The following is a 13,220-nucleotide window of genomic DNA, read 5'->3' as shown; positions in this document are numbered from 1 at the left end:
GGTGATAAATAAGAGAAAGATTTCAGAATGTAAGTACACATTTCACCTTCAGATGTGAATTTATCAAACCTATCGCGATGAAAAAGTATTTTGTTAAGAGCTCTCCTCAAACAATAGCATGGCATTTTTTTCGCAGTAATAGCTCCTGTAAATTGGACAGTGCAGTTATATTAACAAGAGTTTAAGCTTTCAGCCGATATAAGACACTTATATGTTCCGACATTTGTTATTTCTCTAAAAATCTGCAATCTTGACAACGCGCTGCATGATTTACAACTGTCCCGTTGACGGAACGCCGATCCTTAAGAAGTTTTAACAAGAAATTAGTGGAGTTGTTGAAAAATGAGTTTTAATACACAACTTATGTGTATGTAAACTTCCAACTTCAACTGTATATAAAATACAGGAAAATCAGGTTTTTGACTGAACTGGGCCTTTAAGCTTTGTCGTTAGTTGAGTAGATACTCAGAGGGATCTTAGCAAATGTCAATTTGCTGCTAATGTTAGACTTCAAGATCAATTAGAAACTTAAACGGATTCTGTTAGTGTCGGTGTTACGGATACAGGTATCCTGTGGGTGTGTGTGTGTGTGTATCCTGTGTTCTTTTCTCTCCTTCTCCCCTCACAGGTGAAAATCATCACTCCCTGCCTCCCGGGTGGCGCAGTGGTTAAGGGCGCTGCACTGCAGCGCCAGCTGTGCCATCAGAGTCCTGGGTTCGCGCCCAGGCTCTGTCGTAACCGGCCGCGACCGGGAGGTCCGTGGGGCGACGCACAATTGGCCTAGCGTCGCCCGGGTTAGGGAGGGCTTGGTCGGTAGGGGTGTCCTTGTCTCATCGCGCACCAGCGACTCCTGTGGCGGGCTGGGCGCAGTGTACGCTAGCCAAGGTGGCCAGGTGCACGGTGTTTCCTCCGGCGCATTGGTGCGGCTGGCTTCCGGGTTGGATGTGCGCTGTGTTAAAGAAGCAGCGGCTTGGTTGGTTGTGTATCGGAGGACGCATGACTTTCAACCTTCGTCTCTCCCGAGCCCGTACGGGAGTTGTAGCGATGAGACAAGATAGTAGCTACTACAACAATTGGATACTACGAAATTGGGGAGAAAAAGGGGTAAAATTCAAAAAAAAAATAAAAAAAATATTTAAAAAATCACTCCCCAATCAGTCACCAATCAATCATCAATCAGAAGACACACCTCCTCCTGTTTCCTACCCAATCACAGTTCCTTTCAGTTCTTTGCTCTAGAGCTTAATCTCTCTGTAAATGCCATATGTCTGTAGATCGCTCTGTTTCACTCTCTCCTACTATGTCTCTCTATCGCTCTTTATGTATTGAGCTATCTTTTGTTTGAGCACCTCCATATCACTTCGTCCTCACCTGTGAGTATTGTTTTTGGTTATGGTGTTTGTTTGCTGGTGGGAAAAGGGGGAACCAAGACAAGTCGCCCATGGGCATACACTACCCGTAGGTAAACTTTGTTAAAAAACACTAGTTAGAACTGGACGGACCACACACTGTATTTTTGGTTAGTTAGTTAGCTGTTGTTGAAATAGGCTAGTCTAGCTCAGGGGTGTTTTGGATGCTTATTGTTTCTTTCCTTGGGTCCAGCTCAGCCCCCCCCATTACCGTGTTTTTTAATAAACCATGTGTTTGACGGTAATTTAGTTGTCTGTGGTAATTTCGTTCTCACTTTTACTTTTTCACTATTACAATTTGCATGAGTTATGTTACGGGTCTCGTTACCATCTCCCCTAGACTGTCGGGCCAAAAGGGATTCGTAACAGTCGGCATTAATAACCAGGATCAAGATCAAGATGTCTGTGGCCAGAACATATGTGATATTTTCTTTGCAAAAAATAACAAGTAAAAGTTTGTAAAACATTGAAGGAAACCGCATATCAACTAAATGACAGGCAACCTTATAATACGTCAATCATCAATAATAGTTTATTCATACTTACATTAGTGAAAATAAAGTTATTGAAATCAACAATGTCAAAGTATCTTGTGACTTGATGAAATATGGTAGATGGCAGTGCACCATAATGCCCATTGTAAAAGGAAGTGTTTTGGCTACGACGCACATGAGTATTTGTAAATGGTCTAATAGGTGTTTTAAAAAAAACAGCAATAGCTGGAACAGTTAATTTTTTTATAAACCATGTCTCTCATAGTGAGTTTTTCTGATTTTCTTAGATTCTCTGGGGAAGGGTCAATCAAAGCAACTTCAATCTTCATATATGAATGTTCTGCATGAGCTGTGCCTATTAAAAGTCATACATAATGCATTGAAAATATAGCGGCAAAATTCTGAGAAATAACATTTAAAAATTAGACGGAAGGTCAAAATGGTAACATTGATATAATTTGATGCAGAAATGCTTAACTTCAATTTGAAATGGGAAATATCCGACTGAATATTTTGCTTGTGCGCATGCATATGCTGAATAGAAAATCAAAGGGTGCAGTAAGCATGCTGAATATAGAAGAGATGTATATATGCCTGACTATTTTCCACCCCCTATTTGTGAATGACCTTTTTTGAACTTGTTTTTCATTTCGTTAAAGAATAGGTCACCATATTCAAAGGGTAGAGACCCAGTTTAAATTAATAATAGCTTTGGTATATTGTAGTTCAGTACAAACTCCTCATTCCACCTTTTTTGACACTTTTCGTTTTTTGTCTTGTTAGAAGGTAGCACAGGTGCATACAAAGCGCTATACTATTTTATTGGTTGGTCATCTTCATCGTTGCTCAGTCTCAACTAAAGACTCTTCAAAATGAACATTTTGGATTTGGTTCATGGTAGCCTAAATGACCTATTGGGGGCTGGCATAATAGACACTGTATAATATTAGATGTCAATCCTGTCAACTGAATCATAATAGTTTTCAAGTTCGCTATGTCACTTTCAATTGCCTTGCACCTCACTGCACAACTGTGATTGTCTTGGATGGGAAAGTACTGTTTCATCACCTAGACCGAGAGACGGATTGTTCCCAGCAGGGTATGCAGTCCTTTTGCTCTTACCAGCCACAGGGAGAACTAGGCTTTGGTAAAGGGACTAGGATACTACCCTGACAAAACCTCTGATTTTATCCGCACAATTATTGACAGTTATTTATTAAATATGTTTTGTTTCTCTCTGTGTACTCCCCCCTTACCCCTCGAGACATTAATCCATCCTAGAATAGACAGTCAAATGTTAGATGAGAAAGTTCCCCAGTAACCTAAATGTCAGGCCACCAGTGGTCTAGTTTATTCTGTGTGATATCCTAAAGCATAAAGGAATATAGACTTTAAAATTGAGGTCAAAGTGTCTCCAACTACTCTCAAAGAGGAACTTGGATATATTCTTATCTCAGAGGAGGAGTAGCTTGCACAGCCAAAGTAATGGGGGAAATGATGAAGATAAACTACAGCTTGTAACCAAAATATACTGTAGAGGTGAGACATTTTCATTAAGATTGGTGTTTTTCATTTTAAAACCATGTAACCACATCCTCTTAAAACAATGGCAGTGCATTGGGAAGATACAGTATTTAGTGTTCCTTCATAAAGTTGACAATATAACAAACATTTATCCTAATGTTCTAGGAATGCCATTTTTTTTTTCACTTTTGTAATCTTTTACGTCTGCATTCCTCTTTATCCGAAAAGAAGAATCTGTCCCTGTCTGACGCATTATCTCATAAACAATATGTCATTTATTACGGGTTACATCACACCATAAGAAAACAGGCAACAATGTGCCATCAGCTATAAACATTTTCCCTAAAGTTAATCTTCCAAAGGACATGTTACATTTGAGTTGAGACATAAATTAATGTGGTCCTAATTTAGGAACAAAAGCAGCGTAAACTGCTGTAGGACACATTGGTTCGGTCAGCTCATTAATTGGCTGGCAATTAAGGGAACAATTCCCCCCAGGAAGTTTTTTTCTTCAGCAAATGTACAGTATTTCTGCGTCATACTGCACTCTTGGATCTATTAGTCACAGTGTTGTGTGTCAAACCAAAAAAAAATGGCTTTAGCTTGAAGACTTTGTGATAAGTCAGTCATCATTTCAATTCGTGCAAGTAAATTGGAGGCGCTTTTGTGGATTGAGCCAGCTAATGTGTGCAGTGTTCCTCCACTGAGAAATAAACAGAACCAAAAAAAAGGTGAGGCGTATCATACTATATGATTACTAATACGAGCTCCCTTTGGCGATGAACTCCTATATCGATGCCAACATGAACAACAGTATCCAATTAACACCAAGACAGCAAGCACAGGGAACGAGATGGCATTGGCAGGAGAGTATTGAGTGTCCAATGGATCACATTGTTTTTCATTTTAGGCTTTCATTCGGAGCCAATTGGACTTTAATAACAGGGTTTCATTGCAGGGAAATTAAACCCGAAAGCACTGGAGGAGTGGAGTCTGAAAAATGATGAAATTAAATCTGTGAAATTGGTTGACAATTAAAGTAAACAGTGAGCCAAGTCCCACTCAGGCCTTGTTATGAGGAAAGGGCAGTTTGTTATGTGGAATTATATTCCACATTATAGGGAGGCAACTTAAAATCAAAGTGTTCATTCTATACAAAACACCACTAATTGACTACTCTGTGGTGTTGGAATATGATAATAGTAGCATGTCAGTTCTTTCTGCAGCGATCTTCAGAGGTGTCTATCGCCATTTTTGTTTCAGACTCTCTCGACGGGACTTTTCTATGTTGATCCCACATTTTAGTTACGACCGCCTCGGTATTCACTCTGTATTTACTCCTTAAGTGAAAAGTGAAGGTGTGTCAAAACTCTAAATGTGTATGATAAACTTTAAACCTGTGGTTCTCAATCTCGAAAGAATAAGAAACAAATACGGCTGCAACCCAACTCATCAAGTTATGCTGGAACACTTAATGAGAATAGTTTTACAATAAGCATGCAATTTCACATACTGTAGTAAATGAGAATATGACACACGATTTGAATACAGTTCCATGTTTCACATTCGACTATAACTGCGATCCATTGGAGGTACTGTATCACCCTCAGCCCCCTCTCAGTCAATGCGTCAGCATTAGTATGGAAATAGTGAGAGGATCCAAGGATATGACAAGCAGGAACGTCCCTGTAATTAACTCTAATCCGCTTTAGACCTGCTCGCCAATCTGTTCCCCAAGTCTGGTTGGTACATCCAGCATACAAGCTAGTCACAGCAACCTGCACATTTCAACAATGATTTGAGCATGATTCATACAACACAGAAAGCTGCGGACAAATTGTAAACATGGGCAACTTGTTCACCCTTCGTATCTGTGGTGTGGAGTCTGCAATAACCAGGTCCTAGGCTTAATGAGAACAATAGCAAGATGTTCAAGATTGCACCATATATATATACTACCTTGGCAACATTGAGTTCCACTGATGATTGTTCGTACATAACACTTCTGAAACCCAAAATGTTTGTAATTAGCTGTTGTTGACAGAGACACTGGCTGCTATTTTTTTCTTCATAATATTCTAACACTGGCACTCAAAAGACTGTTTGTGGCATTTGAAAGTACCCAGGACATAGACCTTCTCAAAGCCATATTTATATTTAATCATAGGGTTCTGTTAGAGGTGAAGGTGTGTAGAAATGCCTAGCTCCTAATTACAGACTGTGAAAGCCCCGTAGCACCTAGGTGACACTGGTGTCGTTGACTGTTAGACATAATTAGAATTTAGCAAAGGCAATAAAGAGGGCCTGTAAGTCTGCCCAAGTTTCATTTAGTTTGAGAAAACATGGTTGGGTTCACAAACCCAACTCGTTCAAATAAAATTAAAACATTTTTTAAATAAAATATTCCAGCCCTGTTTCCTTTTTGCATTCTACAGACTAAACATCATCATCACATAATCAGTGCCTGCAGGCCATTGTTTATTTCAACCACTCTCTTGTGTGCCATCGCTGTAATAAGTATGTTTTTAGGTCAACTACTGTCATAGTGTCTGTGTGCTTTATTTTAGGACAAAGGTGACCACAACCTCCACTTTGACAGGGTGAAGAGTGCAGTGCTTGTTGTCCCACTTGGTCCTCTGAGCCCAAACAAAGTGCATGGCTGTGGAGCCTGAGATGTAGTTCCTGGATGATACATACACAGGGCGATGCAGGCATTCATTATAAACAACCTGCTGTATTTATATTCAGCAACAGAACATTATTCACTCATTGTTTCCTCTCAAATCACATTCATTCACGCGCTATCTTGAAAATCAGATATTGACAATTGTTTCAGGAATATTGACATTTATTTTTTTTCACACACCCTTAGGCATTAACGCACAGGGCTACACTTACAGAAAAACAAAGCGAGTGTGCTGAGACGAGCATGCAATGGACGCAGTCAAACATCACTTCCTCCTCAGGAAAATCAGATGGATACATATTGACAGAAGGGAAATGTGTCCAGATTGAGTGAAGGAAGTGAAAATGAACTCCCATGCTGCATCTGACCAAATTCAATGTGAAGGCCAACAAACACTTCTCACATTTACTGCATACTCTCTCAGAAACATGGGTATTTTACAACAATGGGGAAGTACAGCTTGCAATTCGCAAAGTGAAATATCTTTTATACACGTTTAAATGCAAATCAGGATATCAGCCACAAGACGGTTTTCAGCCATAGTATAGAAAAGTAGCTATATCCAGCTATATGCAAGTCATCCAACCAGAAGGGATTTGTTTGTGTTTGGCTGTCTATTTTAAACCAGCATCCTGATGATTCGTTATTCATCCATTTCCACTGTGATTGCACATCCTGTGCGACAATATAGACTGAGCTCATTTCAATTTTGTCATGGATAATGCTACTTCAATTTCTGCCGCTGAATCACAACAAAACATCCATCAAACTACCCTCATAATATCATCCCTGACAGGGCATTTAAAAACAAATGCAGAAAACACAGGATAACTCTCAATGCTTTGGAAGTGCATTTGACTCAATCTCAGCATCAGTTATTGGACATTAAATTCACATTCAGCACCAGCTATTCTCCAAATGTATCTCCATCATTACCCAAGATTATACTGATTAACACTGACATTTCATTTCAGTTCTGTAGATGACTTGCAATTGCAATTTTTCTGTGTAACTAAATAAATGTGCACAGTACAATAAAGAGCACAGACAGGATCATTGTGTCATAAAAATCCATATCTTGGGTCTTTGTGCATGCGTGTGTCACTAGCTGACAACTGAGTACCAGTGGTGCATTTTTGACACAGCAAGCAAGAATTTGGAAAAGATTTTGCAACGCTATCTGGTTCTAGAGACCAGAATGAGAAACCACCCCCAGCTTTATGGGCCATGTTTGGATGAATATGTAGAATCATGGTTTCGATAAAGACTGATGCAGCCATGCCTTGCAGACAGATTTGCTGTGCTTCTTGTCTGAGAAAGCCAAGGCCTCTGTGTACGCATAAATCAATAAATCTGAACTAACAACTTCTCCTGAAACGAACCTGAATGACTTGGAATAATGCAGACGCCCTGACAAGAAGTAAGAGCAGTACACTGCCTTAGAAGACACACACAGATAAATGCTCAATGCCTGTCTTGTAGCGAAAACAAGATAATAAGGACACTGTAACGTATACACTAGGACTCATTTAATAATGAGTATAAGCAGCTAAACAAACCAGGAGACGCGCACTGATGTAAAACTGAGGGCTAAATAAAGGGGAAGTAATCAAGGTAATGATGAATTCCAGGTGTGCATAACGATGGGGAACAGGTGTGCGTAAATTGGACCAGTGGTTAGTAGACCGCGAAGTCAAGTGCCGGAGAGATGGACCTGGAGTAGGCTTGACAGAAACTCAGCCTATTGACATAATTAATCATGTACAGTACAGCAAGCACATACTCTACTCTACAGATATATGTCATGGTAAATAAGCAGCACCATCAATTGTTTGAGCAGGTGTTGTGCCTGATAAGAAAATTAAATATTAGCCAATAACTCACAATATTGGCAACCAAAACTGGAGGCTTTTTATTTTTGATAGTATAAAATGTATATTTATAACTGAGGCCTAATATTTTTTTTTTTATTTTTTTTTTATTTTTGTTTTTGAATTTTACCCCAATTTCGTAGTATCTTGTCTCATCGCTACAACTCCCGTACGGGCTCGGGAGAGACGAAGGTTGAAAGTCATGCGTCTTCCGATACACAACCAACCAAGCCGCTGCTTCTTTAACACAGCGCACATCCAACCCGGAAGCCAGCCGCACCAATGTGCCGGAGGAAACACCGTGCACCTGGCCACCTTGGCTAGCGTACACTGCGCCCAGCCCGCCACAGGAGTCGCTGGTGCGCGATGAGACAAGGACACCCCTACCGACCAAGCCCTCCCTAACCCGGGCGACGCTAGGCCAATTGTGCGTCGCCCCACGGACCTCCCGGGTGCGGCCGGTTACGACAGAGCCTGGGCGCGAACCCAGGACTCTGATGGCACAGCTGGCGCTGCAGTACAGCGCCCTTAACCACTGCGCCACCCGGGAGGCCCTACTGAGGCCTAATATGGACAAAGGCCCAGCGGTTATCATTTGAGGAAAACCGCTCTCTTCTTGTACCTACTTGTCTCCCCTCCACCATGTATTAATAGATCACGATAAAGTGCTTTGGCTCTCTGCTGATCCCTTAGATATCAATAATAGGCGTTTTAAAGTCAAATCAATAACTTAGAGCAAAAGGAATATAATTGCCTCCATGTTATCATGTAAAACAGACCCTTGAGTCCAGCTACATAATTCAGCTCAAACAAACAGTGTCCAGTTCTGTACAGTGTAGAGATAATATAGCTAATCAAGAGGTTATTGAAGGACATAAATTAAGAACGGTACGTCTTTGTCTCGTTGCCCATTCGATCTTGAGCTTTAGCTACAATAATTTTCTACTAAGAGAGGAAAAACGAACAACCAAATTACCAGATCCTGTTAAAGGACTAGTTCACTATTTTACAATTTGATGTTAGATGGTTCCTTAACCTGAACATAGTCTATGAACGTAACCATTATGAACTTTAGCCACCGCTAACAATCTATGGAAGTGATGGGGGTATATGAGCATGTTTAGAAAAACAATGCTCAAATCAACTCCATATTTGGTTTGATGTTACTTAATTAAAGTTGATTTGGCCATAAACAAACAACAACATGCTCACAAGCCTCCCATCACTTCCATTGATTGTTAGTTAATGCTGGCTAAAGTTAATTCAAGTTTGTAATATAAAGAAAACTGTACCCTGGATTACAGTTACTCCCGCTCCCTCCCTCCAGTGCTCGACGTCGCAGGTCTACTAACCACCGGTCCTGGCAACCCACATTGCGCACACCTGGCAACAATCATTGCCGCACACCTGCTCCCATCACTATGCACACCTTCTCATCATTTTCTCCTTGATTACTCCCCCTTTATTTAGCCCTCAGTTGGTATTGTTCTCTCTCACGTTCAGTACACTTCTTATGTTTGTTCTTGTTTATCCTTTCATTATTAAACTCACCTGCTTCCTGGTTATACATAGACTACGTTCAGGGTGAGGAATAATCTAACATCAAGTTGTAAAATAGTGAACTACTCCTTGAACAATAGCACCATAGGCTAATAGTGGAAACTACCCTGTGAAAACAGGGGTGCCCTGTCAAAATGTAAAATATGTGCCTCTTATTTATGGAACATCGATAATATGGACGTTCTGTCTGCAACTTGGCCCTTTGATTAACTCACTTCATTTGGATCATCTTTCTGGGGCTTGCCCTCCGACCCCAGCTTCAGAATGCACTGCAAGCTGGCTATTTGTGGCTTTGCCCGTAATAATCACTTTTGCAATGGCATCGGTTAGAGCTACATAATGCACATCATTAACTTATTGTAGGCATTTATGAGAATCAAATCTCCTAAAAATATGAAACAATTTCATACAAAACGTTTTAACCATTTGTTATTCTTCTTGAACTCACAATGCCTGATGTTGTTGGGCCAGACGACCAACAAGGGCAACGACATTACAATGGCAGTTTCAAGGGTAACTTCAATAACAGAACCAATGAAAGTATAAAGCAAAATGTCTCCTTACTCAGAACGTGTAACAGAAAAATGCAGCAGATTCCAAAGTAGAGAACGTAATAGACCTTCAATCTTCTCTTTACAGAGGCAACCCTAATGACTCCTCATCGATACGAGGGAGGATCCTCTGAAGCAAAATAGAGTAATTACTAAGAGACGTTCTCATCATTAAAATAGCTACCTTTGACATGGGTACCTACTTTATTGATCCCCTGGCCTTGCAGACTGAACCACTTCAAAGTCTAGGCCTGGTGAAAAAGCAAGATGTCAATATTGTCGCTTATGGAATATTTTTGGGGATTTTTCAATGAGAATTCCTGTCTCCTTGTTTAACTTTATCACGTTTATGCAATACTAATAATCTTTTACTTTCATGCATCGACAGGGAGAGAGCCTTTGAATTACTTGCTCAACTCTTGTCAAATTCGGCCTATCAAGAGGCAACAGCATGCATTATTCATCTCTACAAAACTCCCTGTGCCGTGTCAGAAACTACATCAACAGCCATGACTAGTCCTCTGATAGCTACAGTGCCTTCAGAAAGTATTCATACCCCTTCACTTTTTCCACATTTTGTTGTGTTACTACCTGAATTGAAAATGGATTCAGTTGAGATTTTGTGTCACTGGCCTACACCCAATACCCCATAATGTCAAAGTGGAATTATGTTTGTACACATTTTTACAAATTAATTTAAAATGAAAAGCTGAAATGTCTTGAGTCAATAAATATTCAACCCCTTTGTTATGGCAAGTAAATCACATAATAAGTTGCATGGACTCACTCTTTGTGCAATAACAGTGTTTAACATGATTTTTGAATGACTACCTCATCTCTGTACCCCACACATACAATTATCTGTAAGGTCCCTCAGTCAAGCAGTGAATTTCAAACACAGATTCAACCCGGAGGCGCCTCTTCACTGTTGATGTTGAGACTGGTGTTTTGCGGGTACTTGGATTAGCTAACACAACGTGCCATTGGAATACAGGAGTGATGGTTGCTGATAATGGGCCTCTCTACGCCTATGTAGATATTCCATCAGAAATTAGCAGTTTCCAGCTACAATAGTCATTTACAACATTAACAATGTCTACACTCTCTTTCGGATCAATTTGATGTTATTTTAATGGACCAAATATGTGTTTTTCTTTCAAAAACAAGGACATTTCTAAGTGACCCCAAACTTTTGAACGGTAGATTTGACAAAAACGCTTTATAAATTTGACAAAAATTGTACAAAAAAAAAAACATCTACATAACGACACTATAAGTCTATATCTATTCAGCATTCATCTTAAAAACACAACACTTATACAAATTCAACATACTTTGCTTGTATCAAAAACGTTTTTCCGGCCCTCTCTCTCTTGCTGTTTCATTGTAAATGTGTTGAGGTCTCTAGACATTGATGCTCAAATAATGTTCTTATGTGTTTAATGTTGCTTTGCTCCTAACGTTGTGTGTTTGCCATCGTAACCATGCAAATCGTTTTTTATTCAATGAAGATGGTCTTGTATAATTAACGGGCATATATTCTGTGGAACTGAATGTATTATGATGACTTGGCCAGTAGAGCCTGGGTCTTTTACATTAGAAGGTGCAAGATTTTCCCAAGTCATCTGACTGTCAGCTCAGCTGTTGTTACCATGGCACCCCTGGCTGGTAAAGGAGGAACCACAAACTGATGCAGACAGCAAATGCAAGAATAGAATAAGAATAGAGAAGAATGGTTGTGTTCTTTGCATAATTTGGAGGCCATTTTGTGAAGACTCTCAAGAGTACAATGTGCCAAGTCCAGTTAAGTGAATTCACCTCAATATGTGAATTTGAAATAAATTGACATGCCATATCTTTGAGACAGAACTGTTCAAATTATGTACATTACACAGTTATCGTATCCAACTTTGCCACATCATTTGGAATATTGTGTCAAGATAAAGAGAGTATATAGTAGATAATTAAGTTCCGAGAAGGGCAGGATATGAATTGAAACAGGCTATCATAGAGAAACCTTGCACATTAAAGTAAATGGAACTTAAGAAGAATAGAACAAAATAATAACTGGTTTATTTCATTAAAAATAATGCATTAACAATTATTTATTTCTGTCGAGGAATTTTCATAAATGTTTTTCCTTTTGCTAAAATTCATTAAGGGAATACAATTCAATTACAGCTGTAACAGTTTAGAATCACAAAGGACAACAATAAAACAGAATTATCTCAGAACCCAAAGTCTTTGAGAATACTGCTGAAACGAGAGATTCTCCAAGCCCACTTTCTTCGTCACATGTGTCTTTGATAGACATGGTGCTGGATCCAAAGAGTTAGGGAGCTTTTCACCGGAGTTTGAGGCAGCTTGTGGAAACCATTTATTGTGTGGAAAGTATTGGCAGCCCCCCCCCCCCCCCCTCCCCGAGGACTGAGCAAACTTCTCCTTAATGAAGGGGAAATATCAAACACCATCCACATCAGTACTCATTGCCTGTAGAGGCTTTCACTTGTTGTTTCACAGCAGTAGAATTACAGTGGAGCTTTTTAGTCTCTTACCACCAGTTAGCAGTGTGCATTGCACAGCGCAGAGTGTAACGCAGAGTGTAACACGCCTGCGGGGTCGAATTGAAGTCCGAACAACAGATTGTCTTTGCTCATCCTTCCAGGTGGAGTGAAGTACGCAGCGATCTCAATGTCAGTCGCTGGAGCCAAAACCTTTGTCTAATCAAAAAGTCGACCTAACGACACCTCTCACAATGGAGGAAAACCAAGCGATGGCTTTCTGGCATCAGAACATACATACTAATTGTGCCCCCTGGACTCAGACAAATAGTGACATAACTAAAAACATTAGTTTCAAGTTTTAATGTCACATGCACAAGTACAGTGAAATGCCTTTCTTGCAAACCCCAAAACGCAATAATCAATAACAATGTAATACTAGAAAAAATACACGAGAAATAAGAAGAAATATGAAGAAGACAATAAGTAAGTAAGTAAGCATACTATATACAGGGTCAGTTCCAGTACCATATTTACAACGTGCAGGGATACTGGAGTGATAGAGGTAGATATGTATAGAGGTAAGGTGTGTAGGGCCCTGTGAGTGTGTATAGAGACAGTGCA

The sequence above is a fragment of the Oncorhynchus clarkii genome, chromosome 13 (genome assembly GCF_045791955.1).
Source record: "Oncorhynchus clarkii lewisi isolate Uvic-CL-2024 chromosome 13, UVic_Ocla_1.0, whole genome shotgun sequence".
In the NCBI taxonomy this organism is placed as follows: Eukaryota; Metazoa; Chordata; class Actinopteri; order Salmoniformes; family Salmonidae; genus Oncorhynchus; species Oncorhynchus clarkii.
Note: the sequence above shows the minus strand (reverse complement) of the source record.